This window comes from Cynocephalus volans, chromosome 8, assembly GCF_027409185.1.
Source record: "Cynocephalus volans isolate mCynVol1 chromosome 8, mCynVol1.pri, whole genome shotgun sequence".
In the NCBI taxonomy this organism is placed as follows: Eukaryota; Metazoa; Chordata; class Mammalia; order Dermoptera; family Cynocephalidae; genus Cynocephalus; species Cynocephalus volans.
The window spans coordinates 33,196,647-33,210,302 of record NC_084467.1 but is presented as its reverse complement, the minus strand read 5'-3'; the positions used below and the strand labels follow the sequence as shown (position 1 = coordinate 33,210,302).

Genomic DNA, 13,656 nt, shown 5'->3' with positions numbered 1-13,656 from the left:
TGTTAGCAGTGCTAGGCTCAATGGAGGTTATAGAGAAGTGTCTACCTCAATACTTAAATTGAGTGATTGAGATGAGAAAATGGGTGTGCAAATGCATAGCACCATGTAGCACATAGTAGATAACCACATGTTAGTTATTTCTGAATTAAGATGCTCAGGCATCACAAGAAAAGGGAACTGCATACAGATCCCTGAAAGTGCTGTATTTTGGTTAGGAAAAGTAAATATATGTGAAGAGGTTTGTGCAATAAGCCAGTAAGTACTCCCATGACTGTTCTTCTCTGGAGGGTGTGCTTATGGTAAACAAATAGAAATAGGAATATGGGGAAATGAGATGAGTGGCTCTAGATGATGAAGCAAGGAATCTGTCTTCTCCCACTGATTCTAACTATATCTGCCTAAGGGACAGAAAAATTCCATCCCATGCCTCTCTTCCATGTTCCTTAAGCTCCCCCTTGGCTCTACTCATTCTCTGTCCTGCCTTCACCAACTCCAGAATGCCTGAGAATGGTAGCAGTTTTGGGTATGTGTAATGAACAACTGGCATCCCTCAAACTCCTGCAAATAGTTAGGTGTTAACTTAGGCAATTCACAGATTTGACCACACCTGCTGTTTTCTTGTAAATACATAGAACCCATGTAGAGGTGCCAGCATCATATCAACTTGCAAAATCCCTTATTTTAAGTAGGTGTGGGTGGCTCTTAGGAAAATTATATTGGGAACCAGTAATGTAAACTGTCTTACTAAATTTTTCCCCTTAATTCTCTAGATGATTTTTGAGGAAATATTACATGTATAAATGAGAATTTCTAAGTCTCAATAATGACTTACTAGAAGAAAAGCAAAACAAACATTCACGTTCATCAAGAAGATGAGGGAAACTTGGCAAACTCAAAGCAAAGAAAAGCAGGAGGTCATGATAGTGATATTACAAGAAGGCAGAAGTTTGATTGTAAGCTTTTAAAATTCATTGTCATGCTAAGGAAAGCTGGAATGTGTGTGTTTGTGTGGCTGACTAGCAGGTGTTTCATCACTATATGCTTTCATGCCACCTCTCTGAGTGACCTAGGCTTGACCAGACATATTTGCAGACCATCTTCTAAGAAGATAAAGCCCTCCACTTGATGGAATTGCTCCTGAATCCTGTTACCTATTGCCCCAAACAGCTAAGGTCATTCATGACTTTGAATTTCAGTAATATGAAACTTCTGCAGTTGGCTTGTGGCCCTGTCATGCATGATTTTACTTATCCTGCTGTTTTCCCTACTGGCCGCCTGTCATGCATGATTTTACTTATCCTGCTGTTTTCCCTACTCTATACAGATTTATCACATTATCCGCAGAAAAATGTGACATGTATTTGTAGTTGCAGAAGTCCTCTACCCATGCCACAGGAATGAGTCAGGAGGGAATAAAGAACCAAATACAGAGCACCAAAAGTGTTAACTGAACTAGCTATGAGCAGGAGGCAGCCCATGCTTCAAGTGAACCGTATTTAGTTCAGTTTCAGCCTTGGCATCTGCCCATCTGGCAGCACATCGCCGAACCCAGCCAAGTTGAGCAAAGCTAATGAAGAACACATTCTCTAAATTACTATGCAAAGGCCAATGATAGACTGTCGTGAGTGAAAATGAAATTCCAGTCCAGGAAACTAATAAACTAAATCGGTTTCCCCCTGTTCTTTTTTTCTTTTCTGTTCTTGTTCTCCTGTGTTGTGTAGACACACACAAACACACAAGCTGGGATGAGTTACATTTTATAAATTTGTTTCCAATTCCTTATGCTTTGTTGTTGCTGCAGAGAAGAGAGATCTGATGATGAATTCTTTGGGGCAGCTAAAACTCTTAACTAAAGATTATTTAGAGAAACCTAGAAGGCAGCAGAGTATTAATGTCCTTCATTATTATAACTAGGCATGTTTATTTCTTTATCTTCTTTCCTTTATTTGAGGGTATACTTTTGTTGTGTTTATTAGTTTCAGGGTAACATAGTGGAAATAGCATAGACTTTAGAGATTGAGAGATCTAGGTTCAAATCCTAGCTTTAGTTATGTGGCCTTTGGCAAGTCTTTTAATCTCTCCAATTTATTTTCTCCATCTTTGAAATGTCCAAGTATGATGGTTATCTCAGGATAAAGTACTTTTTAAAAATAAATTTAATAAAGTTTTATTTTTCCAAATGTGCAGTTGGTTAGACCTGTGCATGCATCTTCACCAGCAGCTGAGGCATCTCCACCCTTGGTATTCGTGGTGTAAATTACTTGAACTCTGTGCTTTGAAACCAGTTTGATAAATCCTTTACTAAGGGGCTCCTGAAGGGCTGCCCTGGCCAGAGAACTGTGAATCTTGTCTCTCAGAGACTACAGCTGGGGTTATAAGTTTAGAGTTGGGAACTTTTTTTCAGAGTTTGTCGTATGTAGCTTTATTAAACAAGACTAGGTTAGTGAGCTTGTCCCAAACTTTGCCTTTGGACCACTTCTTTTTGGCCTTGCCCCTAGATTTGTTCACTGGATCTTTATCTTTCTTGACTGACTTTCCAGCATCTTTCTTCTTGTTATCCTTGGGCGGCATCGCAAAGCTCGGAGAGCAGCGGCGACCACTGCCGCCTCACTAAAAAGTCAGACCCATTTTTCTCCCAAAATTAACTGAGCCAGTCACTTCAAGGAAAACAACCTACAAGCATTTGCTGTCAATAAAAAATTTTAGCTTTCAAGTGAAAATTAGAAGTTTGGCAAACTTATATCCACCAACATGTGCTTAACATCTTCCCAATTTGTAAAGACTTCAGAGTCACTCCTTGCCATATTCTCTCCCATCTAGAAGTTACTTTGGTTAAGATTTAGTTTGTTGCCTTAATATTAAATGAGAAATGTCATTAAGGTAAAAAGTCATAGCATCTTAAAATATCAGGGTTAGAGGAACCATCAGAGGTCATTAACTTCATCTTCCCACCTAATTCAGGACTCACCTTGAAAGCACCCCCTTTAAATGCTCATTTGCCCTTACTTAAATTTTTTCTCAGAGAGATTATAACCTCCCAAAGGAGCATCTTCCATTTGTGATAGCTCTAATGGCTAAAAATACTCTTTTTAATTTTGAGCTGAAATATGCTTTTCCTCAGTGTTGTGAACTCCACACTGTGGGGATGAAATATTTAGTGCAGAATGGAATGGCACTCTCATTCCACTTAAAAAGGGACTAAACTGTGACCTAACTTGTTAAAGATAAGGGATTGCATCTTTTACGTTTTTATATTCCCTAATAGTCACAGTAGATGCTTAATGTTACTCCTTGTCTGGCCTCAGCACTAGTTGAACCAAATGGGGACATAATGGCCATGTTGGGTAAAGGAATTTTCTGGTGGTTTTTTTTTTTTTTTTTTCTACTTGGCAGGGTATGGGAGGACAAGGGAGTAGAGATGGTAATTCACAAGATTTGGAAAGTGCTTTTACAATTCTCTTTTATCACAATACCCAGGTCGTGATAAATTTAGTATTTTCCTTAGTAAAAGTTTTCATCAGATAAGAGAATTACTCCTCTTTCTCCTGTGATAACATTTCTTCATTCAAATCAATAAGGAAATATAGTATTTGCTGTACAGAAACATGGGAGCCTCCCTTATCTCCTACTTAATGCTAGATTAATCACCTTTTCTAGTGTTGTTCAGAGGGATGTTTAATTAGCACCATCTTAATAAGAAAGGAAGTTAACATTTACCAAGCTCATACAAAGTCCCAAAGACACTTTGATACATTATCCCAGTAAGTTTCACAGACCCCAGAGGAAACTGGGGCTCAGGAAGGTTCGGGGGAGAAATAAGAACTAAAAATTTGGGGGTCCTTAGGTCATGTCAGACATAATACTTATCATATCCCTATCCTCAAACTTTATATCAGTTAAGCCTTATAATAACCCATAACTCAAAGAGGTTAAGTTATTTGCAAGGACTTGAACCTGGCTCCATGGGTGTCTGACTTCAAAATCTATGCTCATTCTACTATACCATACTTCACTTTATTTCTGTATGCCTCAAAGGAGGTAAAGAGATAATCATTAGGTAGATACAGCTGACTTAATTGTGAATGTGGAGTGAGTTAATGAAAAAGTATTTTGAGAATTGTGAACTGTGATTCTCAGATGAGGGGTTTCGATAGGGGATTTGGAAATGCAAACTCTAGGTCCTTTTCTTAAACCAGCAGCTTGTGTGTTGGAACTGTGTGTTAGGAGCAGAAAGAGAAGAGTCATGAATGGAGAGAGATCCTTCAAAGCACCAATAACTAGTTACTGTACATCTGGACAAGAAAAGGCAGCTTTTCAGGTCAGTCACTATCAGCTGTTCAGCCTTAGAAAATGAAATGCAGTTGGCCCTCACAGGAGAAGTCATTCATAATTGAGTAGAGCCACCTGTATACATGATTGTGCAGCCAGCTATGCCAATTGAGTATTCCTAAGAAATTTAACTTTCATGGAATTAAAAGAGACTGGAAAAGCCATTTAGGGGCACCGGGCAGGACCTACCACAGGTATTTTGAGCACATACAAATTTCTCTGTCGTTGCTTCCCACCCTCTGGGTATAGCTACTGTGTGTAGTACTGTCTCTGCCTTACACCACCTGGAAGCCTGTTTGGATTGGGGCTTATTTACCTCTTTAGTTACTTGTGCTTTTTGTGACAATATACCACCACACTTTTATTTTTTCTTTTGTGTTTGTGTGTGTGCGTGTGTGCACTTGTGTGTGTGTGTTCAGAATTATGTTAACATTTCTCAAATAAAATAATGTTCTTATCTTGACTAACTAACTTGGTTGGAGCTAACCTCCAATCCCATCAAAAAAAAAAATGTTAATCGTATTTTCCACATTAACGTTAAGGAGTTTTTTGGGGTTTTTTTGTTTTTGTTTTTCTTTTTGTTTGTCTTTCCCAGTAACATCTGTTGGCCTACACCTGGCTTTCAGTGTAACATGCTGTTGAAAATGGAAAATTCAGTAAATTCTTCAAAAATACCTCTTGTATTCCTCCTGTATATTGACCAGTATGCTAGGTATGGCAGGGAGTATAGTTTTATTATGGAAGATGAGATAAGGATAGAAAGAGTTGTGGCTTATTTGACTTTCTTCTACATTCTGTTTAGCTTTGTTATATATTTTCAGTACCATAGAATTCTCACAGGACTTTCAAAATGGAAGAACCTTTTTAGAGATTGACTATGTGACTTTGAACAAGTTATTTACCCTCCCTTAGCTTTAGTTTCTTCATCTATAAATTGGGGTTAATTTACGTACTCACAGGGTTTTTGTAAGGAGTTTAATGAGTTTATATATTATAACAACAGCTGGTACATACTGAGCTCTTTAAAAATGTGAGTCATTTTCTAGTCTAATGCTCTTATTTTATAAATAAAGAAATTGAGGCCCAGTAAAAGTAAGTCACTTCCTCAAGTTTTATTTGAATTAGCTATCAGATGAAATATGTTGTTTGTTCCACAATAAGTAAGGTGAGTCTTTCATGAGTAATATTAAAAAGTTTATGTGTATTACAAAAGCTGGTACTTGTAAAATAGTTGTCAAAAATAGAATGTAACATTTTAAGAGTTACCCCCAAATACATAAATATATAAAGTTCAAAATAATACCATACAGACTGAATAGGTGAAAAGAGGTTGAAGACGACTTTTTGGGATTTGTGTCATTTGCTGTAGAATGCCTAGAGCTGGTAGTCAGATGGAGAGTCAATTTCAAGGAAACTAACAGGAGCAAGGCACAAGCTAAGAAAAAGAATGGTTCCAAAAGCTGAAACATAGGGCGTATGTCAGGAAACTGAAATGAGACAGGTGAGAGAATAAGCACAGCTTGTTCAGAAGGATGTTACCCAGAATGTAAGACAAGACCACTGAAGGGTTTTAACCAAAGGAGTTACATGATCATGTTTGTGTTTTAGACAGATCCTTATGACCTGTTAAGTAAGGGACAGAAGTAATGATGGGTAGGAATACATTAGAGGCAGGGAGACTGGTTAGTTTGCCATTTCAGTGATAAAGGTAAGAGATGATGAGGATCTGAATTAAGGTAGTGGCAGTGTTATTGGAGTGAAAGAAATTAATTTGAGACATTCAGGAGACAGTTTCTCTGGAAAAGGTTATGTTCTTTTTTTGAGCCACATTCCTTTAAGCTTTTAATGCTAGAGAATCCTAGAACTGGAAGCGAACTAAGATCAAATTCTGGGGAAACCATAGACATGATGCCAAACTAAGCAAAAGAATAAATACTGAGTTGGAGGTAGACCATATTATCAGCAGGATGTGCCAGATCTAAACATGGATGTGTATAAAAACTGAGAAGCTAAGTCTGAAATCTGTCAGCAAAGTTGCAAATTAAGAAGACCAGTGGGCTGATGAATTTATGGTAGAAGACAAAATTTCTTCTAACTTTAAAGGCAAAGTAGTTTGAGCCAGCTCTGACAGACTCACTTGATTTCTAGATATACCTTTTATTTCAGGGTCACTAAGATAATTGCCATACATCTGTTGATTATTTTAGGTAAGGTAAAAGCCCTTTTGTTTACTTAGACATATTGTCAAAGTAGGAACAGAATTGAAGGTTCCCAGTGATTAAAAACTAGCATGTGAAGAAATGGCATTTCTTTGAGCCAGCTTGAAAAGCTAGAAATTGCTGCTAATGTGTATAATCTCTATAGCAACTAGTCCCAGATACTGCCCAAATTACCCCCCTGTGAAGTGGAAAGTATTAGGATTGTTTTATATTAAATATTAGCATGGGAAGAATGAACAAAAAGTTAGGAACTAGGGAAAGGGAAAGCAGGATACTTCAAAGTCTCAAATTGGCCCACTTTAGCCATTGGATAGGATTCCCACTGGCTATATCTTCAAGCAGAGCAGAGATTGAGGGTTCCAGACCATCAGCGTCACAAGTATTGTTCTGCCATAGGTGTCCCTTGACTGCTTGTCTATTTTCCTCCCCAATCTACTCTGCCTTCCAGCTCCCACATAGCAACGTAGTACAAAGTTCACTAGAGTCAGAAGAGAAAGAGACTAATGTTTATTGACTACTCACTATGTAGCCAGTGCTGTAGTGGTCACATCTGATGTTATTTCATGTAATCGTGACAATAACCCATAAGGTAAGTACTATTATCTATTTTACAAATGAAGAAACTACAATGCAGAGAAATGAAGTAACTTCCTCAGAATCACACATCATGTTCAAATAAATGTCCATGGTTCCAGCTCCAGCTTTGCCATTAATTTCCTGGAAGATTCTTTTTTTTTTTTTCCTGGTAATTTTTCTTTTTATGTAATTATTATTATTTATTAGTAGCATATTCATTATTACAAATTGTGATTTTTCTTTATGCCCTTTGCCTGACCTATCACTCCCTCCTCGCCATCTCTAGTATCCTTAAGTTCATTCTGCTTCTGAAAGTTCAGCATATTATTGTGTTTAATTCTCTCTTTTCTCTTTCCTCCTTTTCTTTTCTTTTCTCTTTCTTCTTTCTTAGCACCCAGTTATGAGTGAGGACATGTGGGATTTCTCTTACCTTTTGTCTGGGTTATTTCATTTAACATCATATTCTCCAGACTCCTCCATGTTGCTGCAAATGGCAGAATTTCACTCTTTTTTATGACTGAGTATTCCATTGTGTATATATACCACATTTTCCTTATCTAGTCATCTGTCGATGGACACTTAGGTTGGTTCCATATTTTGGCTATTGTAAATAGAGCTGCGATGCACATGGGCCTGCAGGTATCCCTTCAACACAATGATTTCCATTCCTTTGGATGTATACCCGGTAGTGGGATTGCGGGTTCATATGGTAGTTCTATCTGTAGTTGTTTAAGGAACCTCCATACTCTTTTCCATGATGGCTGTACTAGTCCCACCAATAGTGTGGAAGAGTTCCCCTTTTCCTGCATCCTTACCAGCATTTGTTATTCTTGGTCTTTTTAGTAATGGCCAGTCTAACTGAGATGAGATAATATCTCAGTGCGGTTTTGATTTGCATTTCTCTGATGACTAGTGATGCTCAGCATTTTTGCATGTACCTGTTGGCCATTTGTATGTCTTCCTTTAAAAAATGTCTGTTCATCTCCTTTGCTCATTTTTAATTGGATTATTTGTTTTTTTACTGTATAGTTGTTTGAGTTCTTTGTATATTCTGGATATTAATCCCTTGTTGGATGTATAGTTTGCAGATATTTTATCCCATTCCATAGGTTGTCTTTCTGTTCTGTTGATTGTTTCCTTTGCTGTGCAAAAGCTTTTTAGTTTAATATAATCCCATTTGTTTATTTTTTTTCTTTTGTCACTTATGGTTTTGGAGTCTTATTCACAAAGTCTTTGCCCAGTCCTACTTCCTGGAGTGTTTCCCCTATGTTTTCCTGTAGTAATTTTATGGTTTTGGGTATTATATTTCTGTCTTTAATCCATTTTGAGTTGATTTTGGTATAGGGTAAGAGGTACAGGTCCAATTTCATTCTTCTGCATATGGATGTCCAATTTTCCCAGCAACATTTATTGAATAGGCAGTCTTTTCCTCAGTGTATGTGTTCTTGTTGCCTTTGTCAAAGGCTGTAAGTATGTGGGTTGATTCCCAGGTTTTCTGTTCTGTTCCATTGATCCAAGTGTCTGTTTTTATGCAAGTACCATGCTGTTTTGGTTATAGTAGCTTTGTAATATAATTTGAAGTCAGGTAGTGTTATGCCTCCAGCTTTCTTTATTTTGGGCTCAGGATTGCTTTGGTTATTCAGGTTCTTTTGTTGTTCCATATGAATATTAGGATTGCTTTTCCTATTTCTGTGAAGAATGTCATTGGTACTTTGGTGAGGATTGCATTGAATCTGTAGATTGCTTTGGATAGAATGGACATTTTCATCGTATTAATTCTTCCCCTCCAAGAGCCTGATATGTCTTTCCACCTCTTTGTGTCCTCTTTAATTTCTTTCAGTAGTGTATTGTAGTTCTCATTGTTAAACTTATTCCTTGGTAAACTTATTCCTTTGTTAAACTTATTCCTAGGAGTTCTATTTATTTTTATTTATTTATTTATTTATTTTTTGGTGACTATTGTAGATGGGCTTGCTTTCTTGATTTCATTTTCTGCTAGTTCATTACTAGAGTGTAAAAATGCTGCTGATTTGGGGTTGTTGGCTTTGTATCCTGCAACATTACTGAAATTGTTAATCAGCACTAAGAAGTCTTTGGTAGAGTCTGTAGGTTTTTCTGTATTTAAGATCATGTCATCTGCAAACAAGGACAGTTTGACTTCGTCCTTCCCAATCTGGATGCCCTTTATTTCTTTGTCTTGCCTGATTTCTCTGGCTAGTACATCCAATGCTATGTTAAATAGAAGTGGTGAGAGAGGACATCCTTGTCTTATTCCTGTTCCTAAGGAAACATTTGGGATGATATTGGTGATTGGTTTGTCATAAGTGGCTTTTATTGTGTTAAGATAATTTTCTTCTATACCTAATTTGTTGAGAGTCTTTATCATGAAGCAATGTTGAATTTTGTTGAATGCCTTTTCTGCATCTATTGAGATAATCATATGGTTTTTGTCCTTAGTTTTGTTGATTTGGTGTACCATATTTATTGACCTGTGTATGTTGAACCAACCTGGTATCCCTGAGATGAATCCCACTTGATCATACTGTATAATTTTTTTGATGTGTTGCTGTATTCTGCTAATATTTTGTTCAGGATTTTTGCATCTATGTTCATCAAGGATGTTGGCCTGTAATTTTCTTTTTTTGTTGTATCTTTATCTGGTTTTGGAATCAGGGTGATACTGGCCTCATAGAATGAGTTTGGGAAATGGCTTCTGTTTCATTTTTTTGGAAAAGTTTGAAGAGAAGTGGTATAAATTCTTCTTTAAAGATTTGATAGAATTCAGCTGTAAAGCTATCTGGTCCTGAGCTTTTCTTTGTTGGAAGATTCCTGATTACTGCTTCAATCTCATTGTTTGTTTTTGGTCTATTCAGGTTCTCTATTTCTTCTTGGTTCAGTCAGGTAGTTTTTATGTGTCCAGAAATTTATCCATTTCCTCCAGGTTTTCATATTTGTTGGTGTATAGTTGTTTATAATAATCTCTAATGATTCTTTGTATTTCTGTGGTATTGGTTGTAATGTCTCCTTTTCATTTCTGATTTTTGTTATTTGGGTCTTCTCTCTTCTTTTCTTTGTTAACCTACCTAATGGTTTGTCTATTTTATTTATCTCCTCAAAAGGCCAACTTTTTGTTTCATTGATCTTTTGTATCATTTTTCAGGTCTCTATTTTATTTAGTTCTACCCTGATCTTAATTAATTTAGTTCATTCCATCTACTACTTTTAGGATTGAATTGTTGTTGTTTTTCTAGATCCTTGAGGTGTAGTGTTAGGTCATTTATTTGAAGTCTTTCCGTTCTTTTGATGTAGGCATTTATTGCAGTAAACTTCTCTCTTAGTACTGCTTTTGCAGTATCCCACAGGTTTTAATATGATGTATCTTTATTTTTGTTAGTTTCAAGAAATTTTTTGGTTTCCTGATTAATTTCCTCTTGGACCCATACATCATTCAGGAGTCTGTTGTTTAGTTTCCATGCACTTGAGTAGTTTCCAGAATTTTGCTTATTATTGATCTCCAGTTTTAATCCATTGCAGTCTGAAAACATACTTGGAATGATTTCAGTTTTTTAAAGTTTGCTGAGACTTGATTTGTGACTTAACGTGGTCTATCCTGGAAAATTTTCCATGTGCTCATGAGAAGAATATGGATGTAGTTGATGGATGTAGTTGATGGATGAAATGTTCTGTAGATGTCTGCCAGGTCCAGTTGGTCTAAGGTGTAGTTTAAATCCTGTGTTTTGTTGTTGATTTATTGCCTGGAAGATCTGTCCAATGCTGAGAAAGGGGTGTTCAGGTTACCCACATTATTGTATTAGGGTCTATCTCTTTTTTTAGGTCTAAGAGTGTTTGCTTTACGTATCTGGGTGCTCCATTGTTGGGTGCATACGTACTTATCATTGTTATGTCTTCTAACTGGATAGATCCCCTTATCGTATAATGGCCTTCTTTGTCTCTTTTTATGGTTTTTGTTTTGAAGTCTGTTTTATCCAATATAAGAATAGCTACTGCTGCTCATTTTTGTTTTCCGTTTGCCTGGTATATCTTTTTCCGTTTGCCTGGTATATCTTTTTCCATCTCTTCACTTTTAGTCTGTGAATGTCTTTATAGGTGAGGTGGGTCTCTTGAAGACAGTGTATAGTTGGGTCTAGCTTTTTAATCCAATCAGTCTGTGTCTTTTGCATGGGGAGTTTAATCCATTTACATTTAGCATTGTTACCGATAACTATTGCTTTACTCCTATCATTATATTGCTTTTTGTTTAGATGTTTTAAACATCATTTGTTCCTTTCTTCAATGTCAGTTGGTTTTTGAGGTGAATTGATTTAGCTTCTTTCTCTTTCTCATTTGCATTTTGGTTTTAATGGTGGGTTTTGTTCTTTCTTGTATATCCATGATAGTGATTATCATTTTTCAGATTCCAGATGCAAGACTCCTTTGAGAATTTCTTGCAGGGCTGGTCGTGTGGTAGTGAACTACCATAATTTTCGTTTGTCTGGGAAATACACCATTTCTCCCTCATTTCTGAAGGATAACCTTGCTGGGTATATAATTCTTGGCCAACAATTTTTTTTTTAAGTATTTTGAATGTGTCATCCCATTTTCTTCTGTCTTGTAAGGTTTCATTTGAGAAGTCTGCTGTTAGTCTGATGGGAACTCCATTATAGGTGACTTCACTTTTCTCTTGCTGCTTTTAGAATTCTCTCTTTGTCTTTGAGTTTTGCCATTTTAAGTATAATGTGGCTTGGAGAGGACCTTTTTGGATTGAATCTGTTTGGGGATCTTTGAGCTTCCTGGATCTGAAGGTCTGCATCTCTCCTTATACCTGGGAAGTCTTCTGTTATTACTTCCTTGAAAAGGTTTTCAATGCCTTTTCCTTTCTCCTCCCCTTCTGGAATACCCATGATTCAGATGTACTCTTGAGATTCTCTGTAGCTCTCTTAAATTTTCTTCATTTAAAAAAAATTCTTTTTTCCTTGTTTTTTTTTTTTTTTGTCTGCCTGGGTTATTTCAAAAAGACCATCTTCAAGGTCTGAAATTCTTGCTTCTGCTTGCTCTGGCCTGCTGTTCAAGCATTCTGTTCTGTTTTTTATTTCATTGAGTGAATCCTTCATTTCTAGGAGTTCTGTTAAATTCTTTTTTAGGGTCTTAATCTCTTTGTAAATTTCCTCCTTCATATCCTGGATATTTTTTTCTTGTTTCATTGTGTTCTGTAATTGATTCTTCTCTTATCTCTCTGAGTTTTCTTAAGCTCAGTGCTCAGAATTCCTTTTCAGACATCTCAAGGTTTCCCTGCTCTACAGGGTCTAGTACGTGAGAATTACTATGTTCCTTTGTAGGTGTCATATCTTCTTGTTTATTTGCAGTTCTAGTATTTTTTCATTGATGTTTGGTTATCTGGTAGGACACTTGTTTCTTTTACTCTGGAGTGGACTATGAGGGGAAAGACTTCCTCCTCTATTTGTAGGCTCTGCTGGTGACTCTTCTTGTATCAGTGCAGTTGACTGTGCAGAGGGCTGCCTCAGCTCCTGTTCAGTCAATGGGGGTGTCCTGCAGCAGCGTTGGGATCAGCACACGGGACTGGCACTCACCTGTGTGCCCATTTGGTCAGTGGGCAGTCCCCTCCAGGGCACAGGCATGTTCTGGCCTGTGGCTGCATCAGAGTCATGGCATGAGACCATCACTTACCTGAGTGCCTGCTTGGTCAGTGGGCGGGCTCCTCCGGAGCTCGGGTGTGAGCCAGCCTGTGGCTGCATTGGGATAGGGATATGGGACTGGCGCTCACCTGGGTGCCTGCTAGGTTGGTGGGTGGGCCCCTCTGGGAGTTGGGTGTGGGCTAGCCTGCAGCTACGTCAGAGTCAGGGCACAGGACCAGCACTTACCTGGGCACCCACTCAGGTGGTGAATGGGCCCCTCTGGGCTTGGGTTTGGGCCAGCTTTCCTGGAAGATTTTAAGCAAGTGTTCTTCCTTTATAATCTTTAGTTTCTCCATCTATGAAAAAAAAAAAGAAAAGGTGAAACAGGGCAACATGTAAGGTTCCTTCCAACTCTTAATATTCTAAGACTCTGTGTTGTGTAAATCATCCAGTTAGTAATTGGAATAAAGCAGAAGGGGCTAGTGTATATTTGATCTTTTAATTGTTTGTGTTATTAAATCTAGTCTATTAACCTGAGCTTCCCATCTTTTTCCTCTCCTTTACCATTGTTAATATTTTATATATTTTATTCTGCTTTTTGTTCTTTACAAAGAATATTTTAAAATATAGTTTAATCACACTGTATATTTTACCACATTCTATTATATTCTGGTTTTTGCTTAATATATCATCCACCTTGTTCTGTGTTAATACACGGTCCTTAAAACCATCATTTTTATTGATTATATAATAGGTGATTGAACAGACATGCAGTTCTTTGCGTAATTATTCCCCTGGTTTCATGGTTCAAATTTTTTTTTAAATAATGGTATGATAAACATACTTAAGCACTTTTTTAGTGCCATGGAGCATAGCCTTAAGTTAGGTTCCCAGAAATA

At 37.2% G+C, this 13,656-nt stretch overlaps 1 protein-coding gene and 1 pseudogene across 16 annotated transcripts in view; one reads left to right on the top strand and one right to left on the bottom strand.

Annotated features, from left to right (window-relative positions):
* The window catches only part of SCMH1 (Scm polycomb group protein homolog 1), a 178,164-nt gene that overhangs the window by 104,179 nt on the left and 60,329 nt on the right, over positions 1-13,656 (top strand). The window lies entirely within an intron of this gene.
* Positions 1,497-2,571, bottom strand: LOC134383229 (small ribosomal subunit protein eS25-like; annotated as a pseudogene).